The sequence below is a fragment of the Lepidochelys olivacea genome (assembly GCF_965140295.1).
Source record: "Lepidochelys olivacea isolate rLepOli2 genome assembly, chromosome: 4".
Classification (NCBI taxonomy): Eukaryota; Metazoa; Chordata; order Testudines; family Cheloniidae; genus Lepidochelys; species Lepidochelys olivacea.
In genome coordinates, this window is record NC_140414.1 from 45021078 (window position 1) to 45039717 (window position 18640).

Below are 18640 nucleotides of genomic sequence, written 5' to 3' on the forward strand. Positions count from 1 at the left end.
GGTCTGTAAAGCTAAAAGAAACAAATGAAAAACAAAGTGAAAGAACCCCCCCCCGCCTCACAAATAAAACCCTAACATGTTCTAAAAGCTATCATACCAAGAAAAAGCAAAACAGCTTGTTATGACATCAACCTTGCAAAACAAGTGAGCAGTCAGGAAGGGGCAGGGAATAAACTGTTCATTCCTTAAAGGGGAAAAATATCCATTCAAAGTAAAGGAGTGGAGATGACAAATAACTGCTCATTGCATAGGTTTTTCCTTGCTCAAAAACAGAAGTGACAATAGTGAAGATTTAATATTTGGATCTTTCATTCTTCATCCTTTAGAGTTATATACTCAGCATGTCAGACTTATTTAGATACATTTTATTGAATGTTATGTTGGTGAAAGTAGAGCTGTAAATCAGGTATACTGGCCAGAGGAATACAAGTGTCACTGAAAGAACAGTGTCAACGCTCAACAAGTAATACATAACACTACTGTCCACCCTCAAAAAAAAAACAACTCTGAAATAGTAATTTACAATGATCTACACACCCCAGCAAAACCATTCCAACAACAACTACAAAAATGGAAATTTAATCACAAGGATTATTCATAACACTTAGACACTATCCAGAGGGACACCATCCAGTAACACTAAGAACAACCATTGTACAGTGTCTTTGCCCTGCAAAGGGTTTAAATTGTATGACAGTGCAACATCTTAGTACCATGCTAGCCCATGTAGACATACCTAAGGTAATTTTCAGTGGATGGGTCGCACCTCGAGAGTTCACATCCCCAGCCCAACCAACATCTCCTGGGGAAAGCTGTACTATGCTCTGAAAGCTGACAAACATGGGCTCTGTTGGAAGGACTGGGGAAGTGAATTCCAGGGACCCACCTCCACTTGTCACTAGCCCTTTCATCCTTAAATCTAGAGGCTTTTATCTCAGTCTCTGCGTCACAGAGCAAACTCACTGCCAAAGCACCTCCTCATGCCAACACATGGAACTGCAGGGGTTCTTCTGCTCTGCTGTGGCAGTCTGTAGCTTCCATGACCTGCCCTCCAGCCAAGTCAGCTTTCAGTTCAGTCCCCAACTGGACTAACAGGAAAAGAAAAAAAGTCCAATGGCTTTCATGCCAGGACTTCAGCCCCCATCTGGGACTCAGTCTTTGCCTCCGAGGCTTGTTATTTCCCCTCTTGCTGGGAAAGGTGACCCCAGGTCCACCCTCTCCTCTGGGTTCCAACCAGTGGCATATTAACACCTAGGCCGACAAGACCTAGGCCTACGGCAGCAAATTTGCAGGGGCAGCAAATTTATAATAGCAGCCATAGGCTGCTTCCCCCGGGGCCAGTTCGCGCCCTCTGCCCCTGGCCCTGCCCCAACTCCACCCCTTCCCCGCCCCCTCCCTGCCCCTATTGGTCCCCTTCCCCAAATCCCTTCCCCAGCCCTGCCTCCTCCCTGAGCGCGCCATGTTCTCCCCCTTCCGCCCTCCTTCACGAAGCTGTTTTGCGCACAAGCACTGGCAGGGAACGGGGAGAAGCAGTACCCGGTGGCGCGCTCATGGGAGGAGGGAGTGGAGGTGGGGGATGGGCGGGGAGCTGCTGGGAGGGGGCGACAATTATTTTTGGGCCTACGGGCGGCGAAATCATTAATCCGCCACTGGTTCTAACTCAGGGCCCCTGTGTTAGGCAGTCAAGTGTGACTCCTTACAATCCCTCACTGCTTCCCTGGACTGCTCCTACCTTTTCCATGTTTGTCCACATCTTGCACAGGGCCATGAACTTCACTCCTCCTGCCTTGGAGTTCTGTCTCCTCATATGGCTTCTTCCCAGCCAGCTACTGAGGTGTTTCCTGAAGGCCACTCTCTGCAGCATTCTATGACAGCTGTTGCTAATTGGCTTCTTAGTCACAGCTAGAGGGGTACAGAGTCCATCTATTAACCTTTCCTGGATGTCCCAGTGGGGAATCAATGCACCATATCACATTTCCCAAGTGGTCTCACTTGCTGTAGTGTATCACAGGGAGACAGGCAGTCACTCAGATAATTCAGGCCTAACCTTGTGGTTTCATAATCAGAAACTGCTGCTCCAAAAGTCCATTTGCCCAGCATCAAATTATAAAGTACAAGAGCCACATTGCCCCAAATTTTCAAACTTGGGTGCCTAGAGTTAGTTACCTAAATCCATATTTTGGCATCTAAATAAAAATGACCTACTTTTCAGAAGTGCTGAATCCCTGAAATTAAAAGGTGCTGTAGGAGCACTTCTTAGAATCAGGCCACTTCTATTTAGGTGCCTACAAATAGGGTTAGATGCCTAATGGTAAAACTTACAAGTTTGAAAATTTTGGCCTGAGTGCTTTCTAAAAATAGTCCAAAATAAAACAAGTGGCCCTAGTAACAAGCACAGGGATTGAGTCTCTTTGCCAGTCATATCCTTGCCTGCTAGAAACTACTACTTATCCAGTCAAACTTTTTTTCAGAAGTAAAAATAAAAGGATAAGCCTGCAGGACTTGACATTACCTTTTCTCGGTTGTGGATCTGGTCTCCCTTCAGTGTACACATGCAGTTCCCACTGACATTAAGGGGCGTGGAGCACATGCCAATGGGGGAATGGGTCACCTAAAATGTTCTTTGGCAGTTGATACTACCACACAGCATTGCAAGCCAGTGAGTGCAGAGACACATCATGGCTTCATTCTTCTGCAGCAGCATAACCCCCATTCCCATTTGCTGACTGTCCCCTCCCTGAACCAATCATAGTGTTTATTTGTTTTCTTTAAAATGTTTTCACACTTGGGAAGGGCTGCACAGGGCAGGCTAATTACACAGAAAATGGGGAGCAGCTATTATGATTAATGGGAAGGTAATTTAGAAAAACATAACAATTCTAAAAGAAGAAAGAAATTTGCTGCATGCTGGTATGAAGCGTGTTTAACAGAACATCCTGTATGTTGCTGAAAGTGTACCTGGCCTCACTCCCATTGAAGTGAACAGGAGCTCTGCCAATAAGTTTAAAGGGAGCAGAACTCTGCTGTATAGATGCTTCCAATGACAGACCTATCTCCATTTTTATTACAATGTACTTCAGAATATATATATGTTCCAATTTATGGTAAAGTGGGTCTATCAATATATCCCCAGGAAAAACCATTAAAAGACCATACAGGACCACAATTAACTTGACGCAATGTCCAGAGCACTAGAAGAACTCCCTCCCACAACCCTCACCATATAGAGAATAGTGCAATTAGCATGGTGTACCTAGGCTTAAAACCAGACTGAAAGGAATCAAGGAAATCTAAGGACCTTTGAGCCTCCCCAGAGCTGCCTTGCTCAAACCTTCTCAGTAACCTTGCTCTGGAAAGGTTAGGTGAACAGCAACTATTGCTGAGATTGCTTGCATCAAGAGATGGTGTTCTGAGTATGGGCCTAATAATCACTTAGTGCACATTTACAACCTGTGTTACATGCCCTTGCATGGACTCAGGGTGTATCTGCATTGCAATCTGAGGTGCGATTGCAGCGTATGTAGATATACCCATGTTATCGTTAATCTATTTAGCATGGCTACAAATAGCAGTGTAGATGTACAAGCCTGCCTGGGACTCTGTTACTACTTGTGGTGTTAACCCGTGCTGCTGCCTCTTCACTGCTGTTTTTAGCTGTAATAGCTAGATTAAAGCTAGCATGGCTACACCTACCTGTGCTGCAATCACACCTTCTATTACAATGTAGACCTACCCTTACTACCCTGCTACATCGGCTACTTATATTGGAGGTTGTAATTAGAAGGGATAGCAGTCTCTGCTGGACTGCTACTCCCTCTCCTGTGCTGATGAGTGGGTGGTCAGGAAGTGGGTAGAACAATGACTCCACACCCCCAGTGCATGTGATCTGGCCAGTGCAGATGAGCTGGTGCAGGGGGGAAGGTAATCTGTGCCAGCTATATCCAGTAGCAGGTTACTTCCCTACTGGAACAAGGGGAACGAGGGAAAGATAGAAGATTTGATCTCTTCCTGGAGTAGCACAACTACACTCTGCCCCTTACTCAGGGCTTTTGGAAAAATGACAAACTCATCCTGATTTAGGAGATGCTGGCCCTTTGCCCTCCTGGAGACATGTAATGATAAGCTCCACCAATAGATCACCAATAGATCAGTTACCCTGGCAGAATTTCACCAACCAAGGAAAAGTGGGTCCAAGTTATAGGTCACAGACTGAAGTAGCCCTAGAAACTCTTAATAAATAATTTTCCTTAAGTTATATACTCTCATCAAAACAAACGATATGCTTATAGTGATGGAAGAGATCTGTTAGATCACTGAGTATAACCACCAGAAAAGGCAGGATATAATCTCCTGACAGTAGATGTAACTGATGTTAAACTGATATTACATTAATCCTAAATGTGAAACGACACTAAAGAATGTATGAAATATAAAATTGATACAGTACTTTCACTTAATCCCTTGGTCCTACAACAGCTGATCATAGCCTAACAGTGAAAAATAACCAAAATTTGATGAAAAAATAGCTAAACATATTAATAATTTTAAATTAGCTGCTACATAAGACATTTTATATCCTCCTGAAAAAAACTTCACAACATAAGTCACACTAGAGACATGATTATATTTAAACAAATTATTAGTGATGTGGGGTATATCGAGTCATGAGGTTGGGAGACTGTACTCTTTGATCATGTCTCATGTTCCTACCACTGGAAGGAACTCTGTTGGAGGTTTATCATAAAGCAGAGAAAAGAGATGTTTTTCTTTGTTGCAGAAAAGAACTTGTTACTTCCCTTAAGGGAAAACCAGCCTAATGTTTTTCAGTTAATGGTAATAATAAAGTGGGTGTTGGCACATTGTGGGACGCTGTAAAAGCAGTAATTAGAAGTCATGTTAGATCATATTCCTCGTACAGATAAAGGAATCTGTCTAGAAAATGAAAAAACTAGAAAAGGAAAATTCTAGGTAGAAAATGGACCTCTGTGGAAAAGATCATAGCTATGAAATCAGAATTAAATTTTCTGCTTCCACGAAGGATTAAACTGATCCTTAAAATTCTATGAGAAAATGAGATACATCCAATAAGCTTACCAGTTAGGGGAAAGAATCAAAGGGCAAATGCTAACTGAAACTAAGATCCTAGTGGTAAGTTTACTATAAAAAACAAACAAATTGGAATTAAGATGATTTATTAATTATATTGAGGTCCCCAGTCAAAATCAGGGCCTTATTAGACTAACCACTGAACAAGTACAAAGGGAAGATACTGTAACAAGGCCCAACACATTTGGTTGCTGTAAAACAGTAAATAATAATTAATAAAGGAGTGTAGGATTAAAGACGTTTGGCAACTGCTCTCTGCTATTCAATTCTGCTCAAATAATAAAATAATATTTGAGCTTCCTTCAGCAGTAGATTGGATGAGACAGTTTTAGAAAACTGCTTGCTTTTGTTTGTGTCATTTTATAGGGAATGAAAAAGTTATTGCTTTACATGTTAGTGAGAGGAAAAAGTGGTTGGAATCACTGATTCAGTTCATCACTACAACAGTTGCTGTGTTAACTTTCTGTACTGTGTTTCTTACCTGTTTGACTGTGGTCACCATAAAATATTAGTATCAACCAAAAAGAAATGTTTTCACAGCAGGGCTGCCTATGGCTGCCAGCCAGGCTGCCTATTTTTTGAAGCAAGTGAAAATGCTGATGACTGTTTTCTTTCTTAAGGAAAGAAAAGTAAGCAAAAAAAAAAAAAAAAGTAAGCTGGTCAGTTTATTTGTTCAGAACTCTTACATAAGGATATTTTCCTTCCAAACATTTTCTTTAGGAAAACAGTTGACCACCTGATTCCCGCCTATTTCTGACCACCCTAATCCCTTGTGAGCATATGCCCTGACACTTCCCAGTCACCCAGCGTTCCAATTTAATTTCTATGCATGCTGAATTCAGGTGCGATTTTCAGAGGGACAGATTTTGTTTAGTTTAAAATTCCTTTAGATTGAACAACTATTTCAACCATACTTGTTGCACATACTTGAGGTTCTCTCATGCCTGGTCATGAGTGACAGAAAACTCAGATGCCCATATTTTCTGTTCAAATTCATTTCCAATTCTCGTCAACTAATTCTGTGAACTAAGAGAACTCTGTTGAGGTATTTGAAAATTCATTCTTTGATTACTAAAGTCCTGATCTGGCAAACAGTTATGTGCTTAATTTTACTCACAGAAGTTATCACATTGATGTCATGAGTAAAATTGAGCAGCTGTATGTTTGTAGGATCAGGCTTTATCTTTGTTTTTCTAATCGGAAATCTATTTTCACTACTGATTTTTCTCTCTCCATTTTACATTCACAGTGGCTTATTACTGTAGAGTTGCTTTTGAGATTTGGACTTTCTTATTCTGAAAGGAAAAAATAACAACATGAATTATAAAACAGCTAAAGGAACAAATCCCACTTACCTTATTCACATGAACAGTCCCATTGACTTCACTGGACTACCCTAAAAAAAAAGACAAAAAGGATTGGTCCCAAAATTTAAGGAAAAGGGACAGTCGCATTAAGTCAATGTGTTTCATATAGACAGTTTACATGTGGTGACAGAGTCAAGTGTTAATGGCTGAGAGCAGTTTTTAAAGTTCTTTGCATCTCAGTTTTCTCAAGTCCAGACTGAACCTCATTAGGTGCAGAGCGGTTGAAATAAATGGAGTTACTCTGCAATTAGACTGGTATAACTGAAGGCACAATTAGACCCAGAATCTCCTCTATGGGAGTCTGAGCCAGTGTCACTCACTGAGGTTCTGGTGTTGCAAGTCAACATTTGGCTCCAGTGAGCAGAGGGCAAAAAGCCCAGTTCTCCTCACATGGACACGAGCTGACCTTATGTGTGATACTCCCCATTTACACCTATATAAATGGGTGGAGAATCAGATCCAAAGTTTTCATCCTAGACACTGTTGAACAGGTATCAATGTAAAAAAAATATTGCCATCACCATTAACATTAATTATCAACCTTCTTAGCAGTCTCACTAGAGAGATCAAGAGTTAAATGGATATGGGAAACAAACACAAAACACTCTTCCAAGAGTAAATATAATGTGGGCAGAAGTCCAGGAGCATAGTGGGGGCTATCCAGTTTATTGCACTGAATGCAGCATGTCTGATTACCTGTTTTGTGGCCAGGTGGCATGTGTGTTTGGTGCAAGCAGCTCATGGCCTTCAGAGACAGAATATGGGTTCTTGTGACCAGAATGACTGATCTGTAGGAGCTAAGGGAGACAGAGAGGCAAGTAGATGAGACTTTCTGAACGGCTTGGTAATAGAGACAACAATGTAATTAAATTGAACATTCTTGTCAGGGCAGGGGAAATACCAAAGAAACCCACCACAATAGCATTTACCTTCAAAAATGGTAACTACACAAAAATGACGAAGCTAGTTAAATAGAAATTAAAAGGAACAGTCACAAGAGTGAAATGCCTGCAAGATGCATGGAAACTTTTTAAAGGCACCATAATAAAGGCTCAAATTATTTATATACTCCCAAATAAAAAATCCAAAATAGCAGTCAGATGATGAAAAAAATCTCACCATGGCTAAACAACACATGAAGTGAGCTGTAGCTCACGAAAGCTTACGCTCAAATAAATTTGTTAGTCTCTAAGATGCCACAAGTACTCCTTTTCTTTTTGCGAATACAGACTAACACGGCTGCTCCTCTGAAACAGTAAAAGAGGTGATTAGAGACAAAAAGACATCTTTTAAAAATTTGAAGGCATATCCTACTGAGGAAAAGAGAAAGGAACATAAACTCTGGAAGTCAAGTATAAATGTATAGTTAGGCAGGCCAAAAAAGAATTTCAAGAGCCACTACAAAAAGACACACAAACTAATAGCAAAATTTTTTTAAGTACATCGGAAGCAGGAAGACTGCCAAACAATCAGTAGTTCCACTAGATGATCAAGATGCTAAAGGAGCAATCAAGGAAGACAAGGCTGTTGCGGAGAAGCTAAATGAAATCTTTGCATTGGTCTTTACTGCAATGAATGTGACGTGTCTTTTTAAGTGACAAATCTGAGGAATTGTCCCAGATTGAGGTGTCAGTGAAGGAGGTTTTGGAACAAATTGATAAATTAGACAGTAATAAGTCACCAGGAACTCTATGGTATTGGAGAACTGCTTACTGTAGTATTTGACCTATCACTTAAATCAGTCTCTGTACCAGAGGCTGATTTTTAAAAAAGGCTCCAGAGGCGATCCTGGCAATTACAGGCTGGTAAGCTTAACTTCTGAAGCAGGAAAATAGGTTGAAACTATAGTAAAGAACAGAATTATCAGACCCGTAGATGAACACGATATGTTGGGGAAGAGTCAACATAGCTTTTGTAAAGGGAAATCATGTCTCCCCATTCTATTAAAATTCTTTGAGGAGGTCAACAAAAGTGGACTAGGGTGATCCAGTTGGTATAGTGTACTTGGACTTTTAGAAAGTCTTTGACAAGGTCCCTCATCAAAGGCTCTTAAGCAAAGAAGACAGTCATGGGATAAGCGGGAAGGACCTTTCATGGATCAGTAACTGGATAAAAGACAGGAAACAAAAGTTAGGAATAATGGTTTGTTCTCAGAATAGAGAGAAGGAAATAGAAGGGTCCACCAAGGATCTGTAGAGGAACGGTGTTGTTTAACATATTCATAAATGATCTGCAAAAACAGTAAGGTGGCAAAGTTTGCAGATGATGAAAAGTTACTCAAGATAGTTAAGTCCAAAGGTGATTGCAAAGAGTTACAAAGGGATCTCACAATACTTGGTGACTGGGCAACAAAATGGCAAATGAAATTCAATGTTGATAACTGCAAAGTAATGCACATTGGAAAACATAATCCTAACTATACATACAAAATAATGGGGTCCAAATTGGCTGTTACCACTTGGTAAAGAGATTGTAGTGTCATTATGAATAGTTCTTTGAAAAAATCTGCTCAAGAGACAGCGGCAGATAAAAATGTTAACAGAATGTTAGGAACCATTAGGAAAGGGATAGATAATGAGACAGAAAATACCATAATGCCACTATATAAATCCATGGTGTGCCCAAACCTTAAGTACTGCATGTAGTTCTGAGCCCCATCTCAAAAAAGATATATTGGAATTAGAAAAAATGTCAGGAAGAGCAACAAAAATTATTAGGGATATAGAACAGCTTCCATATCAGGAATCATTAAAAAGACTGCTTAGAAAAGAGATCACTAAGGGAAGATATGATAGAGGTCTATAAAATCATGAATGGTTGGAAGAAAGTGAATAAGGAAGTATCATTTACCCCTTCAAGAAATTAATAGGCTGTAGATTTAAAACAAACATAAGGAAGTACTTCTTCCCACAACACACAGTCAACCTGTGGAACTTGCTGCCAGGGGACATTGTGAAGGCCAAAATTATAAAACTGGATTCAAAAAAAGAATGAGCTAAGTTCATGGAAGATAGATCCATCAATGACTATTAGTCAAGAGGGTCAGGAATGTAACTGCACGCTCTGGGTGTCTCTAAATCTCTGACTGCCAGAAGCTGGGACTAGATAACAATGGATGGATCACTCAACAAATTGTTCTGTGATGTTCATTCCTTCTGGAGCATCTGGCACCAGTCACTGTCAGAAGACAGGATACTGGGCTAGATCGAAGACTGGTCTGACCCAGTATGGCCATTCTTATGGCAACTACACTATCCTCTTAACTACAGATTAGGCTTGAGCAGGGGTGCAACCCAAATTTTACTATGGAGGGAACTCAGGTTGAGTGTTTCTATGGGTTCACAGAAGCCACTTCAGTCCCTCTGGGTTCCACTCCTGCTTCTTCCCTCCATGCGTGCCTGAAGTTTACAGGGAATGATGCGTGAAGGCACAAATATAGCTCATCCCCCCCCACAATTTTTCCATTGTGGGGCAATAGCTCTCGCCCTCAACCCAGTTCCACTGCCCCTGAAAGAGTGTCCCCTCAGCAGGTCTGAACCTGGTTTAGAGCAGGGAGAGGACCCACCCACTGGGATGTGAGGCAGGGGATCTTCCCCAGGGCCCCAAACCCAGCTATAGCCACTGTGGGACCTGCCAGCCCCCGGACCTGTGCAGCCAAGGCCTAAGCCACCCAGCTTCAGGAATCACAGCTCTGGGGCTTCCTCTCCACTGAGGGAGGCTGAGAGGGGACCCCCAGAGGGCTCTCAAGAGCGTATGAGGAAGATCCCCTGCCTGATTCCTGGAGCTGAGTGGCTTGGGCTCTGGCTGCCTGAGTAAGACAGTGGATGATGGGCCACACAGCAGCCGCAGCTGGACTCAGGGCCCTGGGGTAGACCCCCTGCCCCATACCCCAGTGGCCAAGCCCACTCCCTGTGCACTGCTGGACTTGGATATGCTGAGGGGCTGCTGCTTCCAGCTATGCCTCTGCCACCTATGCCTCTGCACATCTATGTGTGTTTGGGGGAGGCCTGGGGTTGAGCCATGCTGGCAAGGCAGCAGTGTTGCAATTCTCATGATTTTATCCTGAGTCTTATGATATTTATTTTTTTCTTTAAGTCCAAGCTCCTGGACTCAAGAGAATCTCAGCTTTCAATAAAGAAATAGTAAATTTCTAGCCCTCATGGTTGCCGAGAAAAGCTTGAGAACATGACCCAAGCGCACCTGAAAAATAAAAAACCAGAAAAAAGCACTCACCTGAGTACATTTTTTAAAAATTTATTTTAATTCAATCATGATTTGTAAGCCAGTCTCATGATTTTTGGGGACATGACTCATGACTGTTTAGTGCTTGGGTCTGACAGTACGGGGGCTGTGTGCAATCAGTGGAACTAATCAGATGTGGAAAGTGGCATGTGCTTAAATGCTTTACTGATCAGGGTCTAGTGAGGAGGCAGTGCTTTCATTAAATGTTGCAGAAATACAGACATCAGAAAGAGGTTAGAGATTAAATAAAATCAGCATTAAGCATTACTTTGTATGTGCTGAAGAAATAAACTGACAACTCTCTATTCCAGCTTATTTAGTCGTGCCATTTCCCCTTAATCTCCTGAATATCAGAAAACAATTTAAGAATGCACCACATTCTGCCTTTGAAGTATGTCTCTCACAACCACGTCCTGTGACCTTTTACCTTGGCGATATTTCAGACTAACATTCCCTCCCATCCCGGGCAGTTTTGCCAAGTTTAGTAATCTGACTGTTCTCACCAAAGTGAAGAAGTTTAAAGCCTTGGCAGAACTCTAAGAACTTTAGAAACTTTTCTCTGAACTTATTTTTCCTTGGGGAGAGGAAGGGGGTAATACAATACCACTAACATGCAGCTGAAATTGTTGTTTTTAAAAAAAGCCAAACTAAAATTAAACAGTGTCAGGCAACTGACTCCTTGAAAGCTGATCTTTTTTGCAGGCCTCTAGCTGACCTGTTCACTGGGTAAAGGGAAAGGAAATGAGAGTTCAATATGATACTAAAAGTACCCATTTCCAAGCGGATGCAGCAGTGCCAGAAATACAGAGAACATTTTACTTTTCATGAAAAGTTTAAGATCTGTGACTTTGCTCTTTAGGTGCTTATCCTTCAGGCACACGCCAGCTGTTTATGACACTGCGACACATAACAGCATCATAAACAGCTTGGTGGCTTACCACATTTTTGACTAATGTTCAAAAGCAAATAAGGTAAAAAAAAAAAAAAAAAAAACCCTTTCACCACCCTTATGACCACCAGCAGCAATGTCTGACTTTTCAACTCATGATCATCTCAAACAGCAGTTACATGTATGAAACTCAAGCTTCCTGGCAAGCAGCAGAATAAGGGCCAGATTAAGTCATAGGCACCATAGACCTGTGTCTAGGGCCTTAGCTCCTGAAGTCATGTAATTACATCAGAATCTCAGCTTTCATTTTTTTTAAGTGGTAAATGTATAACCCTCCTGGATATGAAGAAAATCTTAAAAGTATGACATGAGAGGAAGTGATGCAATGATGTCTATCTGAATCTGCAACAATAGCTATGAGAAAGGTTGTAAGCAATTGCACTCATCACCATAGCACCCTCTTGCATCTGGGTGTGGTGCTGCAGGAGCCTTTGTCTCTATTGCCCCTGCTGGCTTTCATTTTGACTCTACAGTGGTCAGATTTTATACACAACTCATCCCTCTGACCCCTCTGGGCTTATCCTTGGCTCATCCTTTAGGCTTAGTCTTCAGCCCCTGGGCTCAATAGTCCTTACATAGGGCTTGTACACCCTTCCCTTAGGGCTGGTTGGGGACCCCAGGTCCACCCTCTGTTCTGGGTTCCAGCCCATGGACCCTGGTTTACACAGCTAAGTCTGCTCCTTCAGACTCACAGCTACTTCCCTAGGCAACGTACTACCTCTAAGCCCTTTGTGCTGCTTCCCTGAAACCTGTGCTTAACACAGCCCCTCAGGCCTCTAGCTTCTCCATCTTTCTCCTTCTCCTCCTTCTTTCTCTGCTGAAACACCAATCCTCACAACTGCTTTTCTGGGCCTTACCCGCTTTCAGGATCCACCACAGGCATTAATTCCATCCCTGTAGCTTTCTTCAGTCTCCCTTTCAGAGAGTGGGAACTCCCCGCCTCCTCTCTCATGGGGCCTTTCTAACTGAGCTTTCCTTGTTCGCGAGTTTTTCTAGATCCTTTCACAGCTGGGGTAACTACTTATAATTAAGTTGCCAGATCAGGACAGCTAAGGTATAGCTGCTATGTTGCGGGCAAGGATGAGCCTGTCTCCCCTTAAAGGGTAATCAGCCCCAGGATCAGCCTCAGTGCAGGGGGATGGAATAGATGACCTCTAGAGGTCCCTTCCAGCCCTACATTTCTCCAAAACCCACAGCTCTGAGGGGCCCCACCAAAACCACCCCAAGCAGAGGACTCTGTGTGTTTGGCAGAAAAGTGCAATATACCCAGCCCACCCACTGAGGCAGATACAGCCTGGCTGTTGGGGTAAGTACTAGCAAGGCTCCTGCTGCCACCTCAGCCTCAAAGAGTGGGAAGTCCTGCTGACACTCCTGGGAGAAGGAGGCCCCATGGCACTGCCTCAGCCTCTCTGGGAGGGGAGAGGCCCCTGCCACCAGTACTCTGCATAGGGGAAAGTCCCATGGCATGGGGGTGAGGCTGCAGGAGCAGAGCCGTGGGCTTGCCTAGTGCCCAAGATTGCTTTAATCCAGCCACATGCTAACATAGACTGTAAGGAGTAACTGTCACCTTCCGTTTCTGCAAGACTTTATAGATAGGACACCTTAAGAGATGAGGTGTTGTTTTCTTAGTGCTCTCTAAAATGTTAGTGGAATTGGCAGGACAGAGGTATAAGGCCTACAAAATAACCCTTCTCCCCAAAGAAACAAAGGTATCACACGAGGACACTAACTCACAGAAGGCATTGGTACCAATTCCAGAAAAGAATCGGAAAAATGTGTGTGTTGAAAAGAAAGTTCTGAAGAAAGTGCTAGTGGCACTTAGGCTCTGTCTACTCTTATGCTGGTGTGTACAGCACAAGTACTACACGTGTATCTACATGCTGTATTGAAAAGCTCCAGCAGCAGGGAGGCAGCAAAAATAGCAATATAGACATGGGAGGCACTGCTTGGGCATATAGAGAACTGTATATGCCCCGGGAATGCAGATGTGTAGGGCTCTCTTCTCTACTCACCTAAACTGTGCCTCACTGTCTATACGGCTATTTATACCCATGCTAACTGGGCGTGCAGTGTCTGTACTCTAAATGCCTCCACAAGTGCAGCTGTACCTTTGAAAAAAAGAGAAGCATACGTACAAAAAGGGAAAGTTAAAGGGGATACAAATTTCTTTATCTATTTACTTGTCCAAGTCCATCATAGTTACAGAGCATGCATGGTACAGTACAGTACCACATCACATCATCTAAGTGCTAATTTCCACCCTTATGCCTTAATAACACCTTAGTTATTAAAATTGAAATAATTTTTTTAAATAACTAATTTTTCAACTTTTAAGTGGAGCTGGTTGAAAAAAAATCATTGAAACTTTTTATTTTTGAATAAAACTGGCTTTTTGACTAAACAGAACTTTTCGTTAAAATCTGTTTCTATAAAAAACAAAATTCAGATTTTCATCCAAAATGTTGGCGTTTTTGTGAACATCCCATAACCAAAATATTTCCAGTTTTCAGCAATCAAAAAATGAAATTATTCAGTGTTAAAACTGAAATCTTTTTGGTTTTCAGTAAGCAAAACTGGAAATTGTTTGGGGTTTAACCTGAAAAACCTGAAACATTTTGAGGAGAAATACTGATGGAAATGGAAAATTGTTGTTTTTGTTGACATTTTTTGTGAAGAAAAAAAAGTATCTTCCCAACCAGCTCTACATTTAAGTTTTCTTTTATTCCACTCAACTTGGACACTGAAATAGACAGGTCAGTCTTGCTTTCTCTTTATTGTACCGGTCCTGGCATTAGATCAATGCAGGTGGAACCCTGCACTCAAGCAGAACCCTTGAGACTTCACTGGGACTCTTCATGTGTTCAGGAATCCTCCCATATGGATGGTTTCAGAGTAGCAGCCGTGTTAGTCTGTATCCGCAAAAAGAACAGGAGGACTTGTGGCACCTTAGAGACTAACCAATTTATTAGAACATAAGCTTTCGTGGGCTACATGGATATGATGGGAGGATCAGAGCCTTCGGTTCACTGGGGGTTCTAGTGCTGTTGTATTTGGGTTGCATTCACTGTTGGAGAAGGTTTCAACTGAAAGAAAAAACAAACTCTTTTCCCTTTTTAAAATTAGGTCATGCTAAATTTGTGTGAGACAAGGGTGCAGATTTTCTTGCAGGTGAGATAACTGTCACAGAAAATGCTTCACTGTATTAAAGGAAAAATAAACATTGGCAAGAGCCGTGAAGGAAAATGTGATAAAGTCTCTGGATAAGACACTGGAATTATATAATCAAATAGGAAAAAAAAGTAGGCTTGCTTTGGCAATTTGTTTCTTGACATATGGAACAGTAGCTCTTTCCAGGTATCCACCTCTATTTACTTTGGTTCCACTCATTATGAACATGTCACGTGACTTTGGCACAACAATAGCCTGTGTGTTGGGGGTGAATTGTCAGTGGAGGGGTGAGGCTGGGCACCAAACATTTGAGTTTTCCATTTGTGGTTAAAAATTTAACAATTTCATTGCTGGCACAGGTGGGAGAAAGCATTGAAAAAGAAGACGGGGTGGACATTTTGTTGTAGAGGAAAGTCCACTCATCCCTTATGCTTATGATGCCTTTCTGATCTCTCACTTCTTACTTTCCTTTTTATCTTATTTTTTCTTTTTCTTTTTTGGACAATACTACTTACCTTAGACTATAAGACTGAGAGAGCTTTAAAAAATTAACTCAAAACTGACAGCAGAACTGCAAAATCAAGGAACAGTCAAAATATAAAACAAGTAAGTTTGAGTATGTCTGTCTGTCTGTCTATCTATGATTTGCAGTTCACCTTTCAAGTTGCATGAGAGCGTAATTTACTTAATTTACCCTCTGGGTTCTGCCAAGTGGTCCACAGTCACCACCATAACCTTCAATAAATATCTGAATTTAAGGAGTTTATACAAAAACAAACCTGAAGTTGAGTATTGAATTTACCATTGACTATATTCTTGGCAATCTGGTATACAATCCCCCTCTTTCTTTTTCTCCTTCTGTAAGAACTGTTCTCTTTATTGGAAAGTGAATACTACAAAAAAAGAAAGAAAGAGATAGAGGGAGACATTCCTCACAGGAAAAAAAATGAAAGTAAATAAATAAATAAAAGCCTGAAAGTATACCAGGGACTTGACCCTGCAAATCTCATTCAGGCACTGAACAGAATCCTGATCCTGGAGACACTTACACACGTGCTTAAGTTTTTGCTGTTGCTAGGAGTTCAATTTAATGGGACTACTCATGGTAGTAAAGGTAAGCCTGTGCATAAATCTTTGAAGAATCAGGACCCAGAGTTGAATATAAGTACATGTGTAAAATTAAGCACATACTTAAGTGCTTTGCGGAAGTGAATAGGATCCTCAGGCAAAACTCCCATTGACCTCAGTTTGAGTTTTGCCTGAACTGATTCCCTGGTGTGTATAAGAATGAAAAACAGAAATGCAGAAAAGAAATGGTTGTAGGTAGTCTGTTTCCCTCCCCCCCCTCACTTTTAAGGCTGCACTTCCTTTCTGGTAAATTATGCAATCTGGAGAAAGCAACATGGTAAGAAAAATCCCACAAAGAACTACGAAGGACAATACTAAAAGGAAAGGTCTTACTGAGTTTAAATAAAAATGCAATAGAGGAAAAAGACAGGTAATTTTTGTCCTTTTTCATCGGGTGGCTAAAGTATTCAAGTTCACCACTAGCTTAATAATATTTCCTTTCATTGAAATGCATGATTTGCTTTGGTTTGGTATGCTGTATCACAGTGCTATAAGTCTTTAACCTTCTTTAACTTTTAATTCCTTATTATGGACATTATGAGAGTCACATATACACACAGTGGGTTTAGTAACTCATGGCCTGATATTTTCAGATACTGAACACCCTGATCTCTACTAACTACTATGGGAATTGGGGGCACTCACGGTATGTCTACACTGCAAAAAAAACTGGTACCAAGTCTCAGAGCTCAGGTCAGCTAACTTGGGGCTTGGACTGTTGGGCTAAAAATAGCAGTGCATATATTTGGGCTCCAACTGAAGCCCAGGCTCTGAGACACTCCCCCCCACGGTTCTCAGAGCCTGGGTTCCAGTCTAAGACCAAATGTCTACACTGCATTTTTATAGCCCCGTGAGCCTGAGTCACCTGACCTGGCCAGACAGGGCCCTGCTGCAGGACTTTTATTGCAATGTAGAGATACCCATAGTAAACTGCAGGATCAGATTCTCTGTTTGCAAATGTTACAGTTAAAGTTTACTGGTCGCATCGATACCCCAGATGAAACTCATTATATGACCAATCCTGTTTAAATTAACGGGAAAACTCCCATTGGCTTCAATGGGAGTTGGATTGGGCCTTTGAATAATCTTCACAAAGAGGCTGTTTAATGTTCAACTTTTAAACCATAAAGTTCACAGTTAAATGTTCTGCACAGTGAACTTTTCTGTTGTGATTTGGTGCCATCCTTTTCTTCTCAGAGTAAGATATGACACTGAAGCCAGAGAGATAAACAAATGGGAAAGGAGCAAATAGAATGTAGCCCCCAGTTCAACAAAGTACTAAAGTATGTGATTAAAATTAGCCGTATTCTTAAGCGCTTTAAGAACATAAGACCTGCCATATTGTGTGTCACCAGGGTCCACCTTGCCCAGTATCCTGTCTCCAACACTGGCCATTACCAGAGCCTCAGTGGAAGCATACAGAACAGGACAATTATGGAGTGATCCACCACTGCCTTCAGGTAGTCAGAGGTTTATGGTAGCCCCGAACCTGGGGTTGCATCACTGACAATCTTGGCTAACAGCCATGATGGACGTATTCTGCATTAACTTATCCAGCTCTTTTTTGAACCCTGTTATACTTTTGGCCATCACAATATCCCATGGCAATGAGTTCCACAGGTTACTTGTCCACTGTGTGAAAAAGTATTTCATTTTGTTTTTGTTCTGTTGATTCTTCACCAACAAATTGCGTTTATCTATGTGTCTGATAATTCTTTTCTTTACTATAATTTCTACAAATTTGCCTGGTTCTGAAGTTAGGCATACTGGCCTGTAATTGCCATGACCTCCTCTGAAGCCCTTTTTAAAAATTGGCTTTCCATTAGCTACTTTCCAGCCACCTGCTTACCTGAACTGGGGCCATAAAAATTTGGACTTGTGTACAAAATCCATAGCTACCTGTTTTAAGACAAATATAGCTGGGGGTAAATTTAAATAAAATGAAATATCTCCATATTTGTGTTACTTACTTTTGTTTTAGAGGCAATTTATAGTGCTGAAAGAATGTGAGACCTGATCTTCTCATGGCATTTCCACTAATCAGGTACTGAAATGTCATGAGTATCAGCCCCAGAAATGGCTCCTATTTTTAAAGCAAAAGCCTCAGACGAACATAAATATAAATAAAACACATAACTCCAGTTGAAATCAGTGGGACTTCTACCTGTACATGGGCTGAACAAAAACTGAGCAGGACTTCAGGATTTGCACTGAAAACAAATACAAAATACTGAAAACACAAATACAAAAATAAATACCAGACCCAATACCTAACCCCCATAAGAACAAAGCACTGATCTAAGTGATCAAAATAACTTTAGGATTGTTAGAAATAATTACTCTTTTGAATTTTTGTTTTTGTTGTTGTTGTTTTGTATCTTCTTTCCTTACAACTGTTTCTACTTTCGAAGCAAGAAGACAAAACAACTGTAAGGGGGAAATTCTCATGTTCCTTGTGTCTATACACAGATGAAAATCTGTAAATTACCTGCTGTGGAGGCATAACTCTGAATTTTTAGCACTGAGACGCCTGTCCAAATTCTGGCTGTCTTGGCAAAATATTGACTGTCTGCTCCATATGCACTATGTGTAGTCAGGAAATGAGAAAAAAACAAGTGCTGTAGTCAGAGTTAAAGGAGGTATGTGATGACCCAAGTTATGCTCCACACACACTGTCTCA

At 41.4% G+C, this 18640-nt stretch overlaps 1 long non-coding RNA gene across 1 annotated transcript; it reads right to left on the reverse strand.

The window, feature by feature from the left end:
• Positions 1-686: 686 nt before the first annotated feature.
• Positions 687-7255, reverse strand: LOC311519594. Its single transcript, XR_014711320.1, has 4 exons — positions 7170-7255; positions 6462-6502; positions 1733-1902; positions 687-1088 (listed from the first exon to the last, which is right to left on the reverse strand). It is a non-coding gene; the product is annotated as an uncharacterized lncRNA (long non-coding RNA).
• Positions 7256-18640: the final 11385 nt, after the last annotated feature.